At 41.5% G+C, this 27,743-nt stretch overlaps 1 protein-coding gene across 10 annotated transcripts in view; it reads left to right on the forward strand.

Moving 5' to 3' along the window:
* The window catches only part of auts2a (activator of transcription and developmental regulator AUTS2 a), a 284,655-nt gene that overhangs the window by 53,682 nt on the left and 203,230 nt on the right, over nt 1-27,743 (forward strand). The window lies entirely within an intron of this gene.

The following is a 27,743-nucleotide window of genomic DNA, read 5'->3' on the forward strand; positions in this document are numbered from 1 at the left end:
GTCCATGTATACGTGGCTATTGGAATATTTGGGTCCATGTATACGTGGCTATTGGAATATTTGGGTCCATGTATACGTGGCTATTGGAATATTTGGGTCTATGTATACGTGGCTATTGGAATATTTGGGTCTATGTATACGTGGCTATTGGAATATTTGGGTTCCATGTATACGTGGCTATTGGAATATTTGGGTTCCATGTATACGTGGCTATTGGAATATTTGGGTTCCATGTATATGTGGCTATTGGAATATTTGGGTCCGCGGGCCGCGAGTTTGGAATATTTGGGTCCATGTATACGTGGCTATTGGAATATTTGGGTCCATGAATATTTGGGTCCATGTATACGTGGCTATTGGAATATTTGGGTACACGTATACGTGGCTATTGGAATATTTGGGTTCCATGTATACGTGGCTATTGGAATATTTGGGTCCATGTATACGTGGCTGTTGGAATATTTGGGTCCATGTATACAATTGGAATATTTGGGTCCATGTATACGTGGCTATTGGAATATTTGGGTCCATGTATACGTGGCTATTGGAATATTTGGGTCCATGTATACGTGGCTATTGGAATATTTGGGTTTGCGGGCCGCGAGTTTGGAATATTTGGGTCCATGTATACGTGGCTATTGGAATATTTGGGTCCATGTATACATGGCTATTGGAATATTTGGGTCCGCGGGCCGCGAGTTTGGAATATTTGGATCCATGTATACGTGGCTATTGGAATATTTGGGTCCATGTATACGTGGCTATTGGAATATTTGGGTCCATGTATACGTGGCTATTGGAATATTTGGGTCCACGGGCCGCAAGTTTGGAATATTTGGGTCCATGTATACGTGGCTATTGGTCATGATGTGCTATATATATCACTATATTGACACTTACTATGGTACCCATTATGTCATTGGATGCTCATATCACCTTGTACTTTGGTACGGGACAAGAAATTACAAAATTAAAAAAAACAAAAACCTTAAACTGTATTATGGAAAGCAGGAAGTGAACAAATGTAACAGTTAGTGATTGTAAAAGTACCAGATGGAGGGGTAGGATTTAATAAGCTTTGTTTCTTCCTACTCCTTTTTGGACATGTGGAACTGTGAACTGATTATGTGATGCATTCAATTGTAATCTGATGCATGTTCAAATGAAATTAAACCATTATCATTACCATAAGAAATTAGCAACACATATGAACAATATAGCGATGTAATTGCATCGCATCAAATTGTAGCAAATCTTATTGAATCAAATTGCATCGTTTGTGCACTGTATCGAATAGCTCTTTTTTAAAAAAACTAATGTTTTTGAATGATATCATAACCCATGTATCTATAGATGTGTCCAGCACAAAGAGTTTTACTTCTCCAATACGTTTCTTATGATGTGTTTTCCAATGTAAAAATGAAATTCAAACCGTACGTATGAGGTGCCGGAGTGTATCAGAGGAAAAGCAGACGTATGGTTGATGCTGCCATCTGCTCCTCACGCCGCAAGCTGTCTGGCCAGTCTCTGTGTGATTGCGTGTGATCGACAGGCACGCTTTCAAACACGCCAGTAGGAAGTGACCTTAAACAAGCGCTGCCATTTTTGAGTGAATGCTTGTCTTTCCTGTTGACCCTGCCTCCTTTTGCTCGCTGGAGGGAAAGGGTCTAAAAGGGGCTCAATACTCTGTGGCTTCTGGGTCAAGAACTCGGGGTCGTCGTGTCTGGGGAAAGAATAATTGCTACCCCTGTGTGTGGGCTCATGTCCTAAAGTGAGAGGGCATAAAAGGGAGGGAGGCTAGAAAGTTGGCTAGATTTCTCCGAGTGGAAAGAGAACATAACACCACAGTCTTTCTTTCAGCTCTTTATCCTCTAAGCCGTTGCCAAGGCCCCCCCAGTAGGCCAACTCTGGGGCCGCAACCCACAGAGGGCGAACAGACTCCACTCACACTGGACTAATTCAATCAAACACACACTGGGTACTGTTTTATACAGATAACTGCACTCGGAGAACTACTAGTACATGCACCTTGTGACCGACGTCTCAGCGAGTGGTCAATGTGGCGTCATTCTGTTGCATGGAAGATTGTAATGGTAATGGTAATGGTTTTATTTAGTTTGAACATGCATCAGATTACAATTGAATGCATCACATAATCAGTTCCCAGTTCCACATGTCCAAAAGGAGTAGGAAGAAGCAAAGCTTATTAAATCCTACCCCTCCATCTGGTACTTTTACAATCAGTAACTGTTACATTTGTTCACTTCCTGCTTTCCATAATACAGTTTAAGGTTTATTTTGGGTTTTTTTTTTAATAATGCACCTCGTACCGAAGTACAAGGTGATATGAGCATCCAATGCCATAATGGGTACCATAGTAAGTGTCAATAGAGTGATATATATCATAACATCATGACTGGTTCAAGACTCTTCATCCTTGTATTTAGCAAACATCAACTGCTTGTATTGTTTCTTGAATTGGCTCATCGTTGTGCATTGTTTGATTTCCTTACTCAATCCATCCCATAGTTTGATTCCACATACTGAAATCCTGTGGCTTTTTAACGTAGTCCTAGCATAGAAGTGTTTCAAATGTACTTCTTCTCTGAGATCATATTTCTCCTCTCTTGTAGAGAAGTATTGGATGACATTTTTAACTAATTGGTTATTTTTAGCCTTATGCATTATTATTTTAGCTGGTTGAAGATGAACTATATGAGCAAGTTGAAGTATTTGTGATTTTAGAAATAAGGAGTTAGTATGTTCTCTGTAGGCGGCATTATGAATTATCCTTATATCCTTATGAATTATCCTTGTTTATTGGTTGTGTAAACCTCCAAGTAGCTGGCCGATTGGTTTTTCACATTGTTATACGTGGCAATGACATTCACCTTCATTATTTTTGATTCAGCCTTATTGTTGCTTTACGTGTACTGTAATAAACACCCTGGACAGAAACTGCCTTTGTAGTACACCATAGCTACAATGCACTTCTGTGGTCAACAGCGACCTCATCTTTGCCATCACAAAGAAGTCAAAGAAGGATCAAAACACACTTCTAGAGTTAATCCTGGTAATCTTCACTGAGCTGAAATTGTATGTAAGATATGTGGAGGTCTGTATGAAAAGTACTGTACTCTATACTGTATACTATAGTGACTGTAACAGCTGTAATGACTGTGAGAGAGTCGGTGTGTGGGTTATCAGTTATCATTTAGAGAGACTGATTACAGTATTTGATTACAGTGACGATGGACGGACATGCAATTGAAACCTTTCTAGGGTGGTTTTGTCTCTTTGACCCATAAACCCAAATCGGATGGAGCAATCATACAGCACACTGCGTATATTCCCATTCTGTCAACAGAATACTGCAAGGAAATAAACTTCCATTATGAGTCTATCGGGATGCTGTTAGAGACGAGTTAGCCTCGAGATTTAAAGCTCAAATGCAAATGTGTTCGCTTCTTCCAGAGGGTTGTGTCTCATAATCATTCCTTTAGCTTATGCTGTCCTGGGCCGACTTGACAAATAGCGCATGGGTTGAGCGCCATGAAGGTTTTATCCCTTTGCCAATCCATCCGTTCTTGGAGGACTCAAGTGAGAGTTTACTGGAGCCATTTTAGTCAAGCCAGTTTAAATGATTTATGCTTAAAAGCCGGAGCGCTAAGAGGCTTACAGGACTCCTGACCTTTGGGATGCTTGTCACAATGTGGGATCCGTCGGTTTTTATTTCCCCCCTCCAGAAACGTTTACTTTCCAGACACATCCAAAGGGATTACGAATAATTCTGTGCAAAGTCCAGATGTTTTCTCAGACCGCGCACAGCAAGGAAAACCCAGCCCATCCCCTGTAAACATCTGTTTGACTAAAACCTTCACATAAAGTGGAGACACGGAGGCTTAGAGAGAGAAAAGTCACAAATCAGATTTTCACTGTCGGAATTGTTCATGAAGCAATAACTGGCTCCTCAAAGCATCGTGTGCATCTGATTATGATCGCCGTTAAAGGGATGAGTGTATTGTGTATTTCAAGTATTTAGTGGTTACACACATTGGAGTTCGGGCATCTGCTATAACAATCACAATATACGTGGCTATTGGAATATTTGGGTCCATGTATACGTGGCTATTGGAATATTTGGGTCCATGTATACGTGGCTATTGGAATATTTGGGTCCATGTATACGTGGCTATTGGAATATTTGGGTCCATGTATACGTGGCTATTGGAATATTTGGGTCCATGTATACGTGGCTATTGGAATATTTGGGTCCATGTATACGTGGCTATTGGAATATTTGGGTCCATGTATACGTGGCTATTGGAATATTTGGGTCCATGTATATGTGGCTAGTGTGTCAGTGTTCTACTCGTAGCTGACTAATCGGTGTCATGTTTTGTTGCACCCTTTTATCGCTGTGTTCACACAGAACGTTGAGGTACAGCAACATCGGAACCCCGCCCCCAGGTTGATAAGGCTATGTAAAAATGGGCTTTGAACAGTGGTGTATCATTCGGCAATGCCCCCCTCCCTACCCACAACGTTGCGGCTTTCAACTTCCTTCGTGGAAACGAAGAGAGGATATGCTGACCAGTGTCTGGATCAGTGAACAATCGTACGTAAGAGCCCTCAGTGTAGCCGTTGGACACAGGCCTGACAGATGGATGCGGAGGATAACATGCTCTGCCAACTGGCAAGACAACTGTCACTCAAACAGGGTGTATGAATTTGCTTATCTCCATCTACCTGTCGCTTAGACATCCCGGACCAGGGGTCCTCAGTCAAAATTGTGTAGCGCCCAGCCTTGTGCAAGTCTATGTTCTTGTCCCTGGGGTCCATTGACAGCTCTTGTGGTGGTGAAGAGGTTTAGAACGGAACGGAAGAGACCATTTTTTTGTCTGAAGCAGGGGTCTCAAACACACGGCCCACGGGCAAAATGTGGCCCGCAGGACACTAGTTTGAGGCCCCCGCCTTGATATGAAAGTTTAATGTTAGTGCGGCCCGCGCAAGTTTGATATGGATGCTGTATGGTATCATGTACCCAGAAAAAATTATTACGTTTGATTCATGTTCATGTTAAAGGTTAAATAACTGTTAATAGTTATCCTCCCTATCCGTGTGGAAGTGGTAAGTTTTTGGCTTTTATAAGTTTAAAGGAAATAACTAGCCGACCCTAACAATACAGTGGTCATAATTTCAACCAGACCATTTTAAAATGTAGTAAAAACTAGTTTTTTGGTTTTATTTTGTTGAAATAGAGTTTCCTGACAGTCAAAAAGCCTTGATGCAATAAACAAATGTTATGTGATTCTTTTTATGCATTAAAATGTAAAACGGGTTAATGCCGACATTGGTATTTTTCTGTTTGTATGTTCATGTTTTATAAGTAAGCAACAGGTGACATATATATATATATATATTTCCGCCAGGCCAGGCTACCTAAAAGTTTTATCATCCATGGGGGTTATGTGGCGGTTATTCGGGAGAAGAGCAGACCAGAGTAGCATGTAGCATATCAAAGAGAAGCAGCCATCTGTCAGCGCAGCCAGCAAACAGCTGGTAGAGGAGATGCAAGGAGTCTGAACAAAGACTGACAAGATGGAAGATGACAGGAAACATATTTCCCTCCCACCTCGCGTACCGGAGAAGGTGACCATCAGGCTGCTGTGATGTCTCCGAGTCTCCAGATGCTGGTTCAGCTCGGCTCGTCTCTCTTCTCATCTTCTCCGCTCATTTTCCCTGTTCTTTTACTTCTAATGCATTCGCTTTTTCTCCTTCTTTTTCCATGTTTACTTTCCAATTAGATAAGTCCAGAAATGGGGCTGCACGGTGGTCGAGTGGTTAGCGCGCAGACCTCACACCTAGGAGACCCAAGTTCAATCCCACCCTCGGCCATCTCTATGTGGAGTTTGCATGTTCTCCGGTTTCCTCCCACATTCCAAAAAAAAAAAACGCTCGGTTAATTAGCGACTCCAATTTGTCCATAGGTATGAATGTGAGTGTGAATGGTTGTTTGTCTATATGTGCCCTGTGATTGGCTGGCCACCAGTCCAGTGTGTACCCCACCTCTCGCCCCAAAGACAGCTGGGATAGGCTCCAGCACCCCCCGCCGCGACCCTCGTGAATTAATGAACATTACTAGAGCCCTCTAAACATTAACTAACACCCCTATAGTCAACTTTACACTCATATTCCCCAATATAGAGTGGTTATGGAGTGGTTAGCGCGCAGACCTCACAGCTAGGACACCAGGGTTCAATTCCACCCCTCGGCCATCTCTATGTGGAGTTTGCATGTTCTCCCCGTGCATGCGTGGGTTTTCTCCGGGTACTCCGGTTTCCTCCCACATTCCAAAAAAAAAACATGCTAGGTTAATTAGCCACTCCAAATTGTCCATAGGTATGAATGTGAGTGTGAATGGTTGTTGGTAAAGTGACTCTGGGGGTGCTATTTCAAATTTAGAGGGTTCTAATGCTTGAAATGTATTTGTAAGCTGGTTTTCTCCATTTTTTAGTCAGGAACGGATATTTTCCTGAAACTTAGCTATGTTATTTTGCTGATTACTAAACATTACACTCATTTTCCCCAATATAGTAGACATAATGAGAGTAAGGGCTGCACGGCGGTCGAGTGGTTAGCGTGCAGACCTCACAGCTAGGAGACCAGAGTTCAATCCTATCCTCGGCCATCTGTGTGTGGAGTTTTTTTCATGTTCTCCCCATGCATGCGTGGGTTTTCTCCGAGTACTCCGGTTTCCTCCCACATTCCAAAAACATGCTAGGTTAATTAGCGACTCCAAATTGTCCATAGGTATGAATGTGAGTGTGAATGGTTGTTTGTCTATATGTGCCCTGTGATTGGCTGGACACCAGTCTAGCGGTAGAAAATGAATGAATGAAGTCCAGAAATGACGTTGGAACTGTGGTGGTACAGAACTGGGAAAATACCATTATATAGTTTTATACATAACAATTATATACATGTTGTATATAGCCCTTTTTTATCGCGGTTCATTGGTTCCAGACCGGAAAATGATAAGCAAATTTCTGAATTTAGATTTTTTTGTATTTTTCCTATTTTTTGTGTGTGTCATGCTGGTCGCTTTAACCAAAAGAGATCATTTCAGTGAAGTAATTTTTTTACTAGAGTGATGAAAAGCTCGCATCGCCTAATTAAACTCATTTCGATAACATTTACCCCTTGAAGACGAGGCTTTTTTTTTTTTTTATGCGGCCTGGTTATTACATTCAGTGAATTATTCAGCTTTGGTAATTGACCTTCTGCAAGTAGATACGCATCTCTCTGCTTATTTGCCCGGATAAATGAAGCAATGTGAGTGGCGTTAAGTACAGCTTTAGGAAAATTATCACGCGGGGGCCTTGTGTTAATTAGTGATGAAGTGAAAGCCTCCTTACATTAGGTATGCTTTCTCTACTCAACACAGTCTATTCCCCTTTGTGCCTTTTTTTTTTGCCCCCGTGTTGTTAATTTGAACAGAAAATTCCATCTGTTTCTAAATAGGCGAGCGGTGCACACTAGCTGCAGTCATTAGGGACATTTTCTGCCAGCTTAGAGTTGTTGAAATGCCGGTAATGGAGAGAAAGCACGAGCGCTTTTGTTCCCGCTCGTTATCCACTGCGTGATGTGTGACATTGGCCGGTGTAATACCGTAATGGCACTAATTGTGTAATCACGCTGATATGTGGATGGCGCTCGCGGACATGACAAGGGCAACGTGAGCTAATAAACAGTGATTACTGTCACCGCAAGTCAAAACATAGAAGTGCTGGAAATGGTGGCTGTCGGGGTCGAATGTTTTCCTCCCTTTTATGCGTCCTCTGGGGGATTTGATGCTTGACAGACGAGGGAAGCGTGGCGGTGGCGGCGGCGGCGGTGGTGGTGGTGGAAGGGCAGCTGATGCTTACACACCAGTGATGGTATTGACAGGGAAGACGCGATGCGAAGAAAGCAAAGCGGAGAGAAAGAGCTGTCATCTCCGCGTCCATGTCCGTTGTTTTAGATCGACAAGCTGCCAGAGCTGCTGGCTCAAACCACGCGGAACAAAGAGAAGATGAGGTGTAGAGTTTTCGTTTTTCCTCACCGTCTGCCATCTTGTTCTTCTCATCTTCCGTGGAAAATTAACAAAAAAAAAAAAAGACAATGAATTCATTCATTCAATCATGAATGATTGCCGTTTCCTGCTATGCTATTATTAGTCAGAACTTAAATTACTACATCAAGTCAACCATGGAATGTTAGTGGAATAACTTCTCCCTTTCCATGTGGAAGTGGTAAGTTTACAAGCAATACATTTGGGGTTAACTGGTTAGCTCGCAGACCTCACAGCTAAGAGACCCGAGTTCAATCCCACCCTGTGTGGAGTTTGCATGTTCTCTCCGTGCATGCGTGGGTTTTCTCCCGGGACATTCCAAAAACATGCTAGGTTAATTGGCCACTCCAAATTGTCCATAGGTATGAATGTGAGTGTGAATGGTTGTTGGTAAAGTGACTATGGGGGTGCTATTTCAAATTTAGAGCGCTCTAATGCTTGAAATGTATTTGTAAGCCAGTTTTCGCCATTTTTTTAGTCGGGAACGGATATTTTCCTGAATCTTAGCTATGTTTTTTTGCTGATTATTAAACCTTTTTTTTCTGATGAAAAACGGTTAGCGCGCAGACCTCACAGCTAGGAGACCCGAGTTCAATCCCACCCTCGGCCATCTCTGTGTGGAGTTTGCATGTTCTCCCCGTGCATGCGTGGGTTTTCTCCGGGTACTCCGGTTTCCTCCCACATTCCAAAAACATGCTAGGTTAATTAGCGACTCCAAATTGTCCATAGGTATGAATGTGAGTGTGAAATGTTGTTGGTAAAGTGACTGTGGGGGTGTTATTTCAAATTTAGAGGGCTCTAATGCTTGACAAGTATATTGTAAGCCAGTTTTCTCCATTTTTTAGTCGGGAACGGATATTTCCTTGAAACTTAGCGATGTTATTTTGCTGATTACTAAACCTTTTTTTTCTGATTAAAGACGGCGATCTAGTGGTTAGCGCGCAAACCTCACAGCTAAGAGACCCGAGTTCAATTCCACCCTCGGCCATCTCTGTGTGGATGTTCTACCCGTGCATGCGTGGGTTTTCTCCCGGTACTCCGGTTTCCTCCCACATTCCAAAAACATGCTAGGTTAATTGGCGACTCCAAATTGTCCATAGTTATGAATGTGAGTGTGAATGGTTGTTGGTAAAGTGACTATGGGGGTGTTATTTCAAATTTAGAGGGCTCTAATGCTTGACATGTATTTGTAAGCCAGTTTTTTGCCATTTTTATAGTCGGGAACGAATATTTTCCTGAAACTTAGCTATGTTATTTTGCTGATTACTAAACCTTCTTTTTTTTCCTCCCACGTTCCAAAAACATGCTAGGTTAATTAGCGACTCCAAATTGTCCATAGGTATGAATGTGAGTGTGAATGGTTGTTTGTCTATATGTGCCCTGTGATTGGCTGGCCACCAGTCCAGGGTGTACCCGGCCTCGGAATACATCGGAATACATCACATCGTACAATTTGCAGTTACAATTACCAGGTTGCCTCTCAGCCCTAGACATTCATTATCCTCCAAGAAATTTCCTGTGCACCATTTTTATTTTTTTTTTCATCTTAGTCTGCCGGTCCTCACGGCCTCGCCAAACGAGAACCGGCCCAGAGAAACTTTCATTCCAAGTCTCTATTTGCAGACTTTGTGCCTGGGAGATGAATGAATGTGTTTGTGTCTGCTTGTTTGGCGTTGATGTTTTATGTAGCGTCTCCGGGCTATGAAGTCCTCATCCCGAAGCTCCCCAGGAGACCAGTTAACCCCGCATTTCCTCCCCAGAGGCCCCACTGAGGGCCGCAGCAGTTGTTTGTGTGTGTGTGTGTGTGTGTGTGTGTGTGTGTGTGTGTGTGATGTATACACTTGTGAGCGCCAACCCTTGCTTCCCTTCTGAGCCGCAGACGTTGTACACCGTCGTCGGGCGCTCTGATAACCTCCATTCATTATTCAAGCGTGCTTGTGCCACACCACAACCCCCCCCCCCCCCCCCCCACCACCACCAAGCAACCCAGAAGTAAAACAAGGTTAAGAATTGGCATGGAATTTGTCTCAGCGGATCAAGCTGTGGGGGAGGGTGGTGGGCTTAGGTTTTGAAGACGGGGGGGGGGGGGGGGGGGGTGGCTTTATCCGTGCCCCATCTTTTATTAATTGCCCTTGTGCTTAGAGTGTGAGGTTCTCCGTGATCATTAATGCATGTGAGGAATAACGTATTTACATGTTCCCATGAATTATGGATCTGCAAGGGGGGGGTGCAGGGGGGTACAGTGTTGTGGTGAATGACCCTTTGCTCAAAGGTCCTGGGCGGTGTGTGAGATGATTTGAATTTCAACACTGTGTGCTTTTTGCTCCCTGCCTCGCCCGTACGGAAAAGCCGTGTGAGATCAACAACAAATGGGATTCCCTGCATGGATGCTATGGATGGTCTTACATTGAATGTCTTACATCGGAGCGTTCATAAGAAGCAATTGCTTAGGTTGCGTACTTTGCATGTGCGGAGAAACATTAAGTAGTCTTAATTATTATTGTGTATTACCCATTTTCGGAGTACTTTGTAGTTGTTAAAGCCCATTAAGCAGTATAAGAATAATTGAGGTGTGACGATAACCATAGAACCAGAAATGGCACATACGAATACAATACAGGGCGGCACGGCGGTCTAGTGGTTAGCGTGCAGACCTCACAGCTAAGACACCAGGGTTCTCCGGGTACTCCGGTTTCCTCCCACATTCCAAAAAAACATGCTAGGTTAATTAGCGACTCCAAATTGTCCATAGGTATGAATGTGAGTGTGAATGGTTGTTTGTCTATATGTGCCCTGTGATTGGCTGGCCACCAGTCCAGGGTGTACCCCGCCTCTCGGCCGACGTCAGCTGGGATAGGCTCCAGCACCCCCGTGAGGAAAAAGCGTTTGGAAGTGAGCCCTGAAAGAAGTTTGGGATGGCACTGAACAGCCTTGTGAGAAGCCACCGGCTCCATCCTAGCCTTATATGGGCATGCCTGGGCATGCAAGTGTACAAGCTGAGTGTGTCAATCACAGCGGTGTGGGCCGTGTGGTGGAATCAAGTAAAACAGGCCATTTTGGGAATATCGCTGGAATGCACTACCGCTTAAAAGTTTGGGATCACTTGCAAATTTCCAAAGAAAAACAAATTTTCATGAATTTCACAATTTCATCATTTTATAAGGCTAACAGATGATTAGAAAAGCCATCTAAAAATCTAAAGTGAAACTAAAATCTCTTACCATGCTGTTAACTACTCCCTTCAGTGAGCAGCACAAACTGTCTAACAAGTCTAACAAGGACACAAAAACGACGCACAACTGTGCAAGAAGACAAATATCTGAGAGTGTGTACTTTAAGACAAAGACGCCTCACAGGTAAATAGTACCCGTCCAACTCCAGTGTCAGTATCAACAGTGAAGCGGTGACGACTGGCCAAAAAAATGTCCCAATGTGATCCCAAACTTTTGAGCGGTCGTGTAGGTGCAGATTCTGGAAGATCTATACATCTTTCTATGCGGGTTATTGTGTGTTGCTGCTCTTTAGGAAACCACAACCCAATACAAAGGGCCAATAATTTGCATAATGGGTCCCCTTTTAATGCATCGGACCTGCTACTTTGAAGCCAGTTCCATATGAAAATGTTTCAAGAAATTAATATTTGATGATTTTTTTTTTGGCTTTTACTCGTACTTTTACAATAAATGGAAAGTCAGATCGACCGGCAACCACGGCGCCAAGTTTTCACTAAATGAACATTACGTCTCATTATTTTTTGTGTTGATTGCGGCGTGTTGTATTTGTATCGAATTAACTGCTTATGCGGTTGGTCATTATGCCGTCTGCTCCCTTTGCCCCAGAACCAACACCCACGTAATTAGAATTGATTTAGTTCTAACTTAATTAATCACACTGTTGAATCCCTGATACTTACTGATGAGTCACACTGTTAGCGCTCTAAACGCCCGTTTGTGTGTCTGCTGGGTTATTAGTGGGGAGGAGGGGAAAAAAAAAATGGAACTCATTACCAGAAGTGCATAGCCATGCATAAAAATGTATTCTATTGAATTTGTAATAAACGGCCATCACATTTGCTGGACTTGAAAAAAAAAAATATGTGGCACAGAATATGACGGTAATATAACATGAAAAATAAACAGATAAAATCTATTATTGCAAATGATATAAAACCGGAAGACATCAAGCTAGCAGGATGGTTTGGATCTACTGTACAGTATGATGCTTTTACGGCTACAATATTATAAAAATAAAAATAAAAATAAAAATAAAAATAAAAATAAAAATAAAAATAAAAATAAAAATAAAAATATTAGAATAATATATAATTTTATTAATAAATGTATTATTTTTTTATTTATGCCTTTTGTTGTTTTATTGCTTCACTGTAGGTTTTATGCTTTCTTTGTAGCACTTTGAGATTTCTGTAATGTAAAGTGCAATATAAATAAAATTTATTATTTTATCATTATTTATTACAATATGACGGTAATATAACATATAATATAAACAACAGATAAAATCATTTAAGTTTAACACGCTTTTATTGCAAATGATGCAAAACCGGAAGACATCAAGCTAGCAGGATGGTTTGGATCTACTGTATAGTATGACGCTTTTACGGCTACAGTATAATAATAATAAATATGATAAATATGATAAATATAATAAATATGATAAATATGATAAATATAATAAATATGATAAATATAATAAATATAATAAATATAATAAATATATAATAATAATATATATATAAAATAAATAATTTTATTTATATATGTATATAATTTATTTAATTTATATAATTTATAATATATATATATATTTCTTATTATTAATATTAATAATAATAAATTGTATTTATATTGCACTTTACATTACAGAAATCTCAAAGTGCTACAAAGAAAGCATAAAACCTACAGTGAAGCAATAAAACAACACAACACAACAAAATGCATAAATAAATAAATAAAATTATATATTATATTTATTATTATTAATATTAATTTATTAATGTATTTATATATTATGGATATATTTTGAATATATTTTGCAAGTACAGATCCAACCGTGCATATTTTTCAGGACTGTAGTACAAATATTCCATATTTTGGTAAAACAAAGTGCAACTTTGCATGCTAATGATTTCCTTGAATCGGTTCTTCGCTTTGCATCTGGCGGTGAAAAACATCAGGAAGGCGACAATGGCAGCCACGGTTGTTCTCTTTCGGTGCATTCATCCTGAAGAGTGTTGAAGTGTGTTTGTGAGCGCGTATCGCTTTGCCGCCTTCACAGCATCGGCAAAAACAAAGGCGCCCTCGCTCTTGTCGGCCCCTGATTGCAGTCATTAAGATGCACGGGCGCTCCCCGGTGTGACGCGGCCACACTTGAGGGGATTCGGGCTCGCAAAGCAACACCGCTTGCTTGTTTTTAATAACAACCGTGTAAAATTGCTGCAATTAGCCCGCAGCTACGGGGAGATGAAGAGCGGGAAGATGCGGAGAGGGAGGAGGGATGAGGGAGGAAGGTGGGCGCCAGCTTTAGATGCGATGAATGCTTTGAATGTCAGATCCGCTTTTACATGGAAAACTCAACAGGGCCATTGTGTTCATTAATTATAAGCCATGAACGTTTCAATCATCTTTTGTGTATTTTTAATCAAAATCACAAGTGGAATCCTTCAACTGGCCAAAGGTTGCAAGGACGGGTTATCTTTTCCTGAACCGCCAAGGAAACTATTTTCTATATCTCTCATTTCTATTGAGAAAATGCTTAAAAAAATTTTTTCCCCATAAACGAGTCTTGAAAACGAGTTTTTTTTTTTATTTTCACATGACTTTGACTTTTACATATCAAGAATTAGTGGAAAATGAAACATGGATCTTTTATCCCAAAGTGATAACACTCGTGATGATTTGGACACCACATGACTTTTACTGACTTTTACATGACTTTGACTTTTACACATCAAGAATTAGTGGAAAATGAAACACGGCACTTTTACCACAAAGTGATAACACTCGTGATGATTTGGACACCACATGACTATACACATCACATAAACCATGTAAAAAGATAACTGTCCAATGTTACATTTATGAAGAATTTGTGGAAAATTAAAACCTGGCACTTTTACCCCAAAGTGATAACACGCGTGATGAATTGGACACCACATGACTTTTACACATCACATAAACCATGTAAAAAGATAACTGTCCAATGTTACATTTAAAAAGAATTAGTGAGAAATGAAACATGGCACGTTTAACCCAAAGTGATAACACTCATGATGATTTGGACACCACATGACTTTTACACATCACATAAACCATGTAACAAGATAACTGTCCAATGTTATATTTATGAAAAAGTTGTGGAAAATGACACTTGGCACTTTTACCTCAAAGTGATAACACGCGTGATGAATTGGACACCACATGACTTTTACACATCACATAAACCATGTAAAAAGATAACTGTCCAATGTTATATTTATGAAAAAGTTGTGGAAAATGACACTTGGCACTTTTACCCCAAAGTGATAACACTCATGATGATTTGGACACCACATGACTTTTACTGACTTTTGCATGACTTTGACTTTTACACATCAAGAATTAGTGGAAAATTAAGCGTGGCATTTTTACCCCAAAGTGATAACACTCGTGATGATTTGGACACCACATGACTTTACACATCACATAAACCATGTAAAAAGATAACTGTCCAATGTTACATTTAAAAAGAATTAGTGGAAAATGAAACATGACACTTTTACCCCAAAGTGATAACACTCATGATGATTTGGACACCAAATCACTCATGATGATTTGGACACCAAATCATCATGAGACAATCATAGACGGGCTACAGAGCAAATACGGCCAATTATTGAAAATCGAGGCACCGCTCGGAACCGGAATTCTCCCAATTGATCCGAGGCGGGAATTTTCAACCTTTTTTCTTAAAGTGGCTTGAATGTTTCCGTCACACAATAAATTAAAATGAACTTGATCATTTTTCCGTCCATAATACATGATATTATTTGTATGCGTGTCTGTTTTCCTCATTTCACGTTCATTCCACAGAACAATGGCATGAACGGAGTGAGCCCTTTTGTCAGTCATACAGTTTATGTGTCTTGGTGGGTGGAGGCGGGGCTGTTAGCATACACACAGAGTCCTTAAGATTGTAGCGTAGGAATTAATTTAGTAGATTACAATAAGTCATCATAAATTTGTAATATTTGTTATTATACTTAAGTAATATAAGTATTGTTCATCTCGTTGTGGTAGACCCATTACCGGGTATTATCTCGTCTTGTGACACCCGTACTATGTAGTCAATATTCCCAGGTCCAAAAATATGAAGAATTTTTATGACAATAAAGTCATTATATTGGACAAAATAGTTTGAAATATATTAACGTAAAAATATGTATATAGTCATTATATGAACATTTACTAAATTACGACTAAAATTAACACAGATGAGATGCATGTCTACATATTGCTTTTCAAAATATTGCATCCTTTCAATCCCTGTTCGATCCTTTTTATCGATAAATACTTGATTCAACAATGAACTAATTATTTTGTGATTGTAGCATCCAAAAAAATTGTCAATTTTCACGTTGTACTCACTATTGATGCGTAAAGGATCCAATATGGTTCCATTCTAGTCACTTTTACAGTATGTGCTTGGCAGGCCTGGTTCTCCTTCCCATCCTGATATGTTGTCATGTAGCACCACCCACAGGTCAACACTAGGTTGACAGGCTTCCGCATCGAGGCTCCCTGTCAGGGAAGAAAAAAGACAAGAGCAGCAGAAGCAAGCAGCCCAGACTCTGGGATTCGGCTCTTGAAGACGGAAATAAAACACGGAGATTCTCAGTCATCAACAGAGGGAAAAGCGCTCGGCTCGCTGCTGCTTCTTTTGGGACGGGGAAAGAAAGTGCAGGGTACATTAGAGAACCCGGTTCTCGCTCGCAATTCAGCCTTTTGTTCAGGCGACGTTGAATTATTTACCCGTGTGTTTAAACGACGTCTAATGGGAATGTCGAAGCGTTACCTCTTCATGAAGGAATGTTTCATAACGTGAAGAATATGCGGCCATTTTTATTGAAATAAATGGACATACTGATTTGTTGAAGGGTCCTTTTTAAATGCATCGGATGCTTGTTTTAGTCCTATCTTTCCCTCTCCTGTGAGACCACGCCGCTTCCCGCCCCAATTCCCGCCCCAATTCCCACTGCTTCCCATTATTTTAGAAACGGTATCCAGCTTTGCATATTTTATGTGTTCTCGTTACATTTAAAATAAAGCTTAGATATATTTTTTTTTCTTTTGCATTGATGGAGCTTATTCAAAGTTCTGTTTTAAATAGACTGGCAGGTATATCTGCAATTTGTTGAGCAAAGTCGAACAAAAATGTCAGACAAAAACTTCACGGCCTTGGCACGGCTCTATTTTTTTATCAACATGCGGCGGTTTGTCGTTGTCAGGTTCTGATAAGGTTTGTTGGGGTTGAACGCTTGGTGTTTTGTCTGCCTCGTACATGTGGCTTCTTGGAGGCCACAACATTGGTTGGCAAGAATTCCAAAGTGATAACACTCGTGATGATTCGGACACCACTTGAGTTTTACTGACTTTTACATGACTTTGACTTTTACACGTCAAGAATTAGTGGAAAATGAAATGTAGCAATTTTACCTCAAAGTGATAACACTCGTGATGATTTGGACACCACATGACTTTTACACATCACATATGTAAACCATGCAAAAAGATAACTGTCCAATGTTACATTCATGAAGAATTAGTGGGAAATGAAACATGGCACTTTTACCTCAAAGTGATAACACTCGTGATGATTTGGACACCACATGACTTTTACTGACTTTTACATGAATTTGACTTTTACACATCAAACATTATTGGAAAATGAAACGTGGCACCTTTACCTCAAAGTGATAACATTCGTGATGATTTGGACACCACATGACTTTTACACATCACTTAAACCATGTAAAAAGATAACTGTCCAATGTTACATTGATGAAGAATTAGTGGAAAATGAAACACGGCACTTTTAACCCAAAGTGATAACACTCGTGATGACTTGGGACACCACATGACTTTTACACATTACATAAACCATGTCAAAAGATAACTGTCCAATGTTACATTGATGAAGAATTAGTGGAAAATGAAACACGGCACTTTTAACCCAAAGTGATAACACTCATGATGACTTGGACACCACATGACTTTTACACATCACATACGCAAACCATGCAAAAAGATAGCTGTCGAATGTTACATTTATGAAGAATTTGTGGAAAGTGAAACATGGCACTTTTACCTCAAAGTGATAACACTCGTGATGATTCGGACACCACATGACTTTTACACATCACATAAACCATGGAAAAAGATAACCGTCCAATGTTACATTTATGAAAAAAGTTGTGGAAAATGAAACATGGCACTTTTACCCCAAAGTGATAACGCTCATGATGATTTGGACACCACATGACTTTTACTGACTTTTACATGACTTTGACTTTTACACATCAAGAATTAGTGGAAAATGAAATGTGGCACTTTTACCTCAAAGTGATAACACTCGTGATGATTTGGACACCACATGACTTTTACACATCACATAAACCATGTAAAAAGATAACTGTCCAATGTTACATTTATGAAAAATTAGTGGAAAATGAAACATGGCACCTTTACCTCAAAGTGATAACACTCGTGATGATTTGGACACCACATGACTTTTACTGACTTTTACATGACTTTGACTTTTACACATCAAGAATTAGTGGAAAATGAAACATGGCACTTTTACCCCAAAGTGATAACACTCATGATGATTTGGACACCACATGACTTTTACACATCAATTCTAACACTTTGTTTTGCAGCTGATTAATTCAATCAATTCAATTCAATACTGTCCACCAGCCCTTGTGGACATATTTACATGATATTTTAGGACTGTATAATTTAACTCTATAATTTACCAAACGACCACGCACATGCATGATTTCGTATTGAAATAGTGGACTTTCATGTTCGCCAGTGCAAAAACCCGGCATGACTACAATAGGATAGAAATGGTTGACTTTCAGTTATGATTTTCTGAATAGCCCAGTGGGAGAGCGGGAAGTGACGGTGCATGCAGCAGATCGGAGTAGCACTGAAAACAGCGGCCATGCTGTGAGGGAGATGGCTTTTCTCTGTGACAGTCCGACTGTGATCCCCGAGTCTGCAAATGAATCAAGGGGAGGGAGGGATTCAGCCATTACAGCTTTAAAGCCCCAGTCGCCTTCCTGGGCATGCCTGCTGCAGTGGTGAGGCAGACGGGAGTAAAAAAAATAAATAAATAAATAAATAAAGCAGGGATGGATAAACAACAAAGAGCTGCGGATAATTTCACTGAAAATACCCTGCCACTTTTTTCCTGCTGTTTGGGAATTCATCGGAGCCCATGCTGAGCCACGAGTGAGCGGCTCTAAATATATGCAGCTCGTCTGATTTAGATGTGTGTTGATGGAGCAGGCATGCTGTTTGCTTGGGGGTCTATGGCTTTTACCGAGTTGGACTTGACCGCACCATACGTGTCTTAGGACTAAGAGTCCGTAATTTGGCTAAGCGAAGATTCCCATGCTAATCCGTGGTACTATAAAACATAAACATACGGGAAGAGATGAGCTGCTCTTGTTTTCCTTGAGTCAGCGGGAACGTCTGCAGCAGCTCGTGTTTGGGATGTTGATGTTGGAGCAAGATACACCTGCTTGGCGAAGGACACTGCAATTTTCTCTGCGGGTGCCGTTGTCACACATGACAAGCACTTTTGCAAGGCTGTGCTTCGTGTGGCTGGATGCTTCCTAGCATTCCGGATTTGTTTACAATTCCAAACCCTGATCCGGCTGTGTAGGCGGGATGGAAACTGATATTTGTGTGACATCTTAGCGGCATGGCAGCGTTGATTGATGATTAATTGTGACTTGAAGAAACTGTGGGGCCTGCACGGTTAGCGTGAAGACCTCACAGCTAGGAGACCCGGGTTCAATCCCACCCTCGGCCATCTTTGTGTGGAGTTTGCATGTTCTTCCCGTGCATGTATGGGTTTTCTCCGGGTACTCCGGTTTTCTCCCACATTCCAAAAAAAACATACTAGGTAAATTGACCAAAATGCTGACCTAATATGGTTGTTTGTTCCATAGAACAACAGCATGAACGGAGTGAGCCCTTTAGTCACGGTTTCTTTGTCTAAGTGAGGTTCCACTTTTCCTCTGTTCCAATGTTTATGGTCTGAAGAAGGGAAGCAGTTTCTAAAAAGGTAACAGGTCGTCCAGTATCCAGAGGGTTGCTGGTTCAATTCCCGCCTCATCCATCCCAGTTACTGTTGCGGCGTCCTTCACAAGACTCTTCACCTACCTTTTCCTCCAGGGTGGTTACGGTTAATACGGTGGCTTGTTCCATAGAACAACAGCATGAACGGAGTGAGCCTTTTAGTCACGCATTGTCTTTGTCGAAGTGAGGTTCCACTTTTCCACTGCGGAGGTTCCAATGTTGATGGTCTGAGAAGGGAAGCAGTTTCTTCAGAGGTAGCACAGGTCGTCCAGTATCCAGAGGGTTGCTGGTTCAATTCCCGCCTCATCCATCCCAGTTACTGTTGTGGCGTCCTTCACGAGACACATCACCTACTTTTGCCTCCAGGGTGGTTACGGTTAATACGGTGGCTTGTTCCATAGAACAACAGCATGAACGGAGTGAGCCCTTTAGTCACGGTTTCTTTGTCTAAGTGAGGTTCCACTTTTTCACTGCGGAGGTTGATGATCAAGTTGACGGTCTGAAGAAGGGAAGCAGTTTCTTCGGAGGTAGCGCAGGTCATCCAGTATCCAGAGGGTTGCTGGTTCAACTCCCGCCTCATCCATCCCAGTTACTGTCCTTCACAAAACACTTCACTTACCTTTGCCACCAGGGTCGCCAACCCATGTATGTTCAGTTTCACTGACCAAAACGCTGACCTAATACAGAGGTTCGTTCCATAGAACAACTGCATGAACAGAGTGAGCCCTTTAGTCACGCAGTCTCTTTGTCTAAGTGAGATTCCATTTTTCCACTGCGGAGGTTCCAATGTTGATGGCCTAAAGGGAAGGGAAGCAGTTTCTTCAGAGGTAGCACAGGTCGTCCAGTATCCAGAGGGTTGGTGGTTCAATTCCCGCCTCATTCATCCCAGTTACTGTTGTGGGCGTCCTTCACGAGACACTTCACCTTTGCCCAACCCATGTATGTTCAGTTTCACTGACCAAAATGCTGACCTAATACGGTTGTTTGTTCCATAGAACAACGGCATGAACGGAGTGAGCCCTTTAGTCACGGTTTCTTTGTCTAAGTGAGGTTCCACTTTTCCACTGCGGAGGTTCCAATATTGATGGTCTGAAGAAGGGAAGCCGTTTTTTAGGAGGTAGCGGATGTCGTCCAGTATGCAGAGGGTTGCCGGTTCAATTCCCGCCTCATCCATCCCAGTTACTGTTGTGGGCGTCCTTCACGAGACACTTCACCTTTGCCCAACCCATGTATGTTCAGTTTCACGGACCAAAATGCTGACCTAATACGGTTGTTTGTTCCATAGAACAACGGCATGAACGGAGTGAGCCTTTTAGTCATGGTCTTTTTGTTTCTGTGGGTGGAAAGGATGGGTTAGCTAAAGAAGACTAATTTGGCTGTCAATAAGTAGTATAAATATGAGTCTAATTTGTCTAATTAATGAACTTTTCTTTCTACTCGCACATGAAAAATCGTCCAGCGGTTCTTCTGTTTTAAGTCGGTCTTCATCCTTTCTGTCCCTCTCTACCTCTACTCATTCTCTCTCTCCACCTCTCCGCCATCTCCCCTCTGTAATCTACCGCAGGCCCTCCATCTCTCTGGCCTGTCAGCGTGCTTTTTCATTTGGCTTGTTGCTATAGGGGGCTCGACGCTGGCAGATTACAACTCGGCAGCCAGTCATTTTCGATTTATCAGCGCACCCTTCCTCCCCTCCCGCCCCCCCCCCCAAACCGGCGTCGGTGCGAAGAAATAACCATTCTTCACCGGGCCCCACCTCCACCACCGAGTCCAGCCTTTATGTATCTGATCCCTGCCACATTCTGTATCTTCCTTTTTCCATCCAAATAGAAAAATCCGTTCCAGGACGTGAAAGTAGAAATATTGTGGCGGTGGAAGCATTTAGGTTGAAGAGGCAGCACGGGCTGTGTTATCACTTAGGCCCCCGTCACCGGTGATGACCCTGGAGAGTGCACGGGTATTGATCGCGTGTCAGTCAAGGCATTCAGCAGATTGCATTGACAAAGCCTGTTGGAGCCTTTAATAGCGAAGTTAGCAGCCTTGTCTCGGCCCCGGGAGAAAAATCAAACTGTAGCCTATTTCATAGTGTCTTTTAACCGTTCTCCAGGTCCGGGGGGTGAATTGATTACGGTGAAGTCATTTTACCGGCATAATTGCCTTCCTGCCGTGGACGTTTGGAGCCCCCGATGGCTTTCCAAGAACTGGGGTGGCCGGGGGTTTGTGATGGGAAAGCTTGACATTGAAATAAGGCCATGGCGTGCAAAGAGGGTCACGGTTTAATTCACTGCAAAGATATTTGAAAACACGACTATAGCCACGTTTATATGAGGTTTTTGTTTTTCTGAATGGAATCTTTCCGAATGACCTTTCCGAAAACAGTGGTATACATGGAAAGGAATTACAGCTCTTAGACATGGAACCAAAAGAAGGTATACTATTGTTGAAGCTACAAGTCAGCGTGAGAATTTAGCTCTTAGACATGGAACCAAAAGAAGGTATACTACTGTTGGAGTTACCAGTCAGCGTGAGAATTTAGCTCTTAGACATGGAACCAGAAGACGGTATACTATTGTTGGAGCTACAAGTCAGCGTGATAATTTAGCTCTTAGACATGGAACCAAAAGAAGGTATACTATTGTTGGAGCTACAAGTCAGCGTGATAATTTAGCTCTTAGACATGGAACCAAAAGAAGGTATACTATTGTTGGAGCTACAAGTCAGCGTGAGAATTTAGCTCTTAGACATGAAACCAAAAGAAGGTATACTATTGTTGAAGCTACAAGTCAGCGTGAGAATTTAGCTCTTACACATGGAACCAGAAGAAGGTATACTATTGTTGGAGTTACCAGTCAGCATGAGAATTTAGCCCTTAGACATGGAACCAAATGAAGGTATACTATTGTTGGAGTTACCAGTCAGCGTGAGAATTTAGCTCTTAGACATGGAACCAAAAGAAGGTATACTATTGGTGAAGCTACAAGTCAGCATGAGAATTTAGCTCTTAGACATGAAACCAAAAGAAGGTATACTATTGTTGGAGTTACCAGTCAGCGTGAGAATTTAGCTCTTAGACATGGAACCAAAAGAAGGTATACTATTGGTGAAGCTACAAGTCAGCGTGAGAATTTAGCTCTTAGACATGGAACCAAAAGAAGGTATACTATTGGTGAAGCTACAAGTCAGCGTGAGAATTTAGCTCTTAGACATGGAACCAGAACAAGGTATACTATTGTTTGAGCTACAAGTCAGCATGAGAATTTAGCTCTTAGACATTTTCTTGGATTTTTCTGGACTTTTCTGTTTGGCCATTCCGAATACCCACCAGCTATGTATTTCTGATTTATATATGATTTGCTTCATCTAACATCTTGCATCATGTTGGTGTGCTGGTGTGTTTCATGCGAGTTACGTGTTGTCTCTGGAGTTATGATCATTTCAGTTGCAATCATGTGCAATCATGGTGATGTAGTGGTTAGCACGTCTGGATCTGGGTTAGAATTTCCACGGCAACATCGACGTTCCTCTCATGTGTGCATGTTTTTGTTTTTTTTTTTTTTTTCCCCGGGCTTCCTCCCACACCACGACAACATACATATTAGGGTAATTGGAGTCTCTAAATAGGAAGGGACGTCAGGGACGTACCCTGCCCTACTGACTCATGACCCGAGTGGCTGGATGGATCACGTCGTCGTTGGTGCAATTGCCGTTTTGTCATCACCCATTGCCGGTCTGTTAAAAAGTACCAGAGCAGATGTTTGCTAGCATAATCTTAACAACACGGGCAAACTCAGCTTGTTTTATGATAGTTTTACGACTTGATAACGACAGATGGGAATGTTGGAAAGGTGGCTAAATGGGGGACATTTACTGCAGAGCTTACTGATAATAAAGTTGGCCTTGGGCTCGCACTCGGGTCAGCTGGATAGGAAATGGAAATGCCGCCATTATTTTTACAGCTTGCTCTAATGCCCCTGAATAGTAGTGCAGATGGAGCCAAATGCAGCTTAGGTGAGATAGTATCATTCATTTAGGTTAATGCCGCCACACAAGCCGGAGCGCAGCGCACCGATGGCCGTATGTCCGTTAAATAGTAATATGCACCTTGGAACAGGAAACATGTCATCACCTCATGACCCTCACTTTAGCAAGCATGATGCATCGTAATGGAACGAGGCCCTGCATGAATACAAAGATTTCATCACCATGTGCCGAGTCATTAGATGTCATCAATGTGTCATTTATTTCAACCCCTGTAACGTTGCGATGCTAATTTCTGTACACGAGTCGGTACATCCGATATTGTATTTGCTAAACGAATGCGTGTCAGATGTGGTTCATCCTTTTACCGGAATCTACGGTGACGGATTCTGCTAGCCCTCAGCTCACAGTCAACTGTAGTCACATATACCGTATTACGCTTGAATACTTTATATTTGGATTTTTGTTCATATAGCTATTTTTATTCTTGAAAGTGCTTCATTTACACCATTGATACATCGTTCGACCAAGGCTGTGTTCGAAACCGCATACTTACCTACTACTCTTTGAGTATGAAGTGTGTCTACACTGGCAATATGCCATTTTTGAGTATGCGCAAAGTTGCCGGATGTATACTGCATTCGCCAGAAATGTTGAATATGTATCATCACCTTACTACTCATATGCAAATTACACAGGATGCAACGTGACGTCACCGGTATGAGATCAGTCCAAAGGCGGTGTCAAGTAGGATATATGGCAAGTTGGTTCGCTTCTTGTTTTCAAAGTAAAAGCAGTGATTTATTTTTTTTTGGATGAGAAAAGTGTTTTATTTATTTATTTTTTTTCATTTATAAGTCGCAGGAACAGCCAACCTATGAAAAAAAGTGTTAAATTTAGTAGTAATTAATTTGTGAAAAAACGCAAGTAGAGTGAGGGATAAATGTAATGCATTTGACTTGACTGCTGGAGTCCAAAAACCCAAAAACTTGCATATCCTTTCTATGGAAGGACCGCAATGACAAGCACCTACCAGGTCATGTACAACCCCACCCACTTCAGGATGAGGCGAGTCCTTGCAATGCATTCTGTGAATTATATTGCCCGATTAGCAAGAATAATGATGACACACTCACATTAAAGACATTACACAGATTATTATTATTATTATTATTATTATTCATTAATTCATTTTCTACCGCTTTTCCCCCACAAGGGTCACAGGGGTGCTGGAGCCTATCCCAGCTGTATTCGGGCGAGAGGCGGGGTACACCCTGGACTGGTCGCCGGCCAATCACAGGGCACATATAGACAAACTTACATTCATACCTATGGACAATTTGGAGTCATTATTATTATTATGTTTCTTTTTTCAAGACTACATGTCAGGGACTACCGTGATATTTCACAGATGATTGTCCGTCTCTGCTTATGCATTTCCAGCATTGCACGGCTGACAGCGGGTACATTGTGCTACTATTCCTGTAACACAGAAAAAAAAAAAAAAAAAAACAAACTGGAAGTGTTTGTCTATCATATTACCACCACACATGAGCAGCAGCACACAAGGCTTGACCCAGTGTTAAGTGTCTGCGCTAAATTTCATTGCCTCCATCTACTGGAAGGCCTGCCAATATACTGGCAGTCAATTCCTGGAGGAAAATAAATGGCAATAAAAAAGAGAAATGATTGCTCCTGCAAGCCGATAGGAGAGGTCTTTTTCTCTGCTGTCTTTTTTCCATACCTCTTTTTATTGAGGCTGCCCATGCTTGGGGAGCTGTTTTTTTTTTTTTTTTTTTTTTTGGCACACTGTCTATGGCTTTAGTTGGATTGGTCTCTGAAAGCCAATATTGAAGTAATAACTTTGTAGCACAGATTGAAGAGCTGGGGAGCCATGCAATTAATTGCACACACATTTTTTTAATGAGTAGTTATGTGGTGATGAGCGTTCATCCGGGCCGCTACAAACCCGATACTCCACCCACCCCCCGCCTCTTTAAGGGAATTTGAGGTGTGTAAAGTGGTTAGGAAGGCTATTTTACTGCCGCGCATGCCCGCTATAACAAGATGTTGGGATATCATCTGAGAGTGCGGGTCCCACGCCGCCCTTGTATCCTTACCGACCCCCCCCCCCCCTTCTACCTCCTTTCATTATTAAATCTGGGAATTGTCCCCATAAGTCATGCTCCAGACTACAGCATTATATGAGCATTTGTGAGAGGAGAGTGGGGTGCTTGCGACGCAGGCCGGAGGATGGATGTTAAAAGCATATTGATTTGCCTGTAATGTCGTCATAGATCAGAGATTTATGGCAATAGATAAATGCAGCCACGAGCTGCAGTAGCCTCCGGCTTTGCGGTGGAGGAAATGGAGTCTTTAGTATGACTGATGAGATCAAGACAGTGCTCTCCGCCGTCCTTACTCCCTCCATTTGCCACTCCACTCCACTTTTACCCTGTGGCTACCAGAAGAAGGTATACTATTGTTGGAGCTACCAGTCAGCGTGATAATTTAGCTCTTAGACATGGAACCAAAAGAAGGTATACTATTGTTGAAGCTACCAGTCAGCGTGATAATTTAGCTCTTAGACATGGAACCAAAAGAAGGTATACTATTGTTGAAGCTACAAGTCAGCGTGATAATTTAGCTCTTAGACATGGAACCAGAAGAAGGTATACTATTGTTGAAGCTACAAGTCAGCGTGATAATTTAGCTCTTAGACATGGAACCAAAAGAAGGTATACTATTGTTGGAGTTACCAGTCAGCGTGATAATTTAGCTTTTAGACATGGAACCAAAAGAAGGTATACTATTGTTGGAGCTACAAGTCAGCGTGAGAACTTAGCTCTTAGACATGGAACCAAAAGAAAGTATACTATTGTTGGAGCTACCAGTCAGTGTGAGAATTTAGCTCTTAGATATGGAACCAAAAGAAGGTATACTATTGTTGGAGCTACAAGTCAGCATGAGAATTTAGCTCTTAGACATGGAACCAGAAGAAGGTATACTATTGTTGAAGCTACAAGTCAGCGTGAGAACTTAGCTCTTAGACATGGAACCAAAAGAAGGTATACTATTGTTGGAGCTACCAGTTAGTGTGAGAATTTAGCTCTTAGATATGGAACCAAAAGAAGGTATACTATTGTTGGAGTTACCAGTCAGCGTGAGAATTTAGCTCTTAGATGTGGAACCAAAAGAAGGTATACTATTGTTGGAGCTACAAGTCAGCGTGAGAATTTATCTCTTAGACATGGAATGAAAAGAAGGTGTACTATTGTTGGAGCTACAAGTCAGCATGAGAATTTAGCTCTTAGACATGGAACCAGAAGAAGGTATACTCTTGTTGGAGCTACAAGTCAACATGAGAATTTAGCTCTTAGACATGGAACCAAAAGAAGGTATACTATTGTTGAAGCTACAAGTCAGCGTGAGAATTTAGCTCTTAGACATGGAACCAAAAGAAGATATAGTATTGTTGGAGCTACAAGTAAGCGTGAGAATTTAGCTCTTAGACATGGAACCAAAAGAAGGTATACTATTGTTGGAGCTACAAGTCAGCATGAGAATTTAGCTCTTAGACATGGAACCAGAAGAAGGTATACTCTTGTTGGAGCTACAAGTCAACATGAGAATTTAGCTCTTAGACATGGAACCAAAAGAAGGTATACTATTGTTGAAGCTACAAGTCAGCGTGAGAATTTAGCTCTTAGACATGGAACCAAAAGAAGATATAGTATTGTTGGAGCTACAAGTAAGCGTGAGAATTTAGCTCTTAGACATGGAACCAAAAGAAGGTATACTATTGTTGGAGCTACAAGTAAGCGTGAGAATTTAGCTCTTAGACATGGAACCAAAAGAAGGTATACTATTGTTGGAGCTACAAGTAAGCGTGAGAATTTAGCTCTTAGACATGGAATCAAAAGAAGGTATACTATTGTTGGAGCTAGAAGTCAGTGTGGGAATTTAGCTCTTAGACATGGAACCAGGATACTTTTACCCTGTGGCTACTGTGACTAGTCCTCAGTGGCTTATATTCTAGCTTCACATTCCTGTGCAGAAACCAAAAAAAACCCTCAGATTTTTATTATTCTTTTCTGGGGGGGTTGGGAGTTGGCGTCACTGATTCGGTCCCCGCTTGGAAAATGTTGCCTGACAAGGTCGCCAGAAATTGCTGCCCGCACAATGATGTTAGGAGATTGAAAAGGAGAGGAAATGGAGCTTCTCTATGGTTACGGAAGACTGCGACCCGACTGTGACATCGACCACGACCGGCTTTAGCGTAAACA

The sequence above is a fragment of the Doryrhamphus excisus genome, linkage group LG21, assembly GCF_037039965.1.
Source record: "Doryrhamphus excisus strain RoL-2023G ecotype Guam linkage group LG21, RoL_Dexc_Guam_v1.1, whole genome shotgun sequence".
NCBI classification, from domain to species: domain Eukaryota; kingdom Metazoa; phylum Chordata; class Actinopteri; order Syngnathiformes; family Syngnathidae; genus Doryrhamphus; species Doryrhamphus excisus.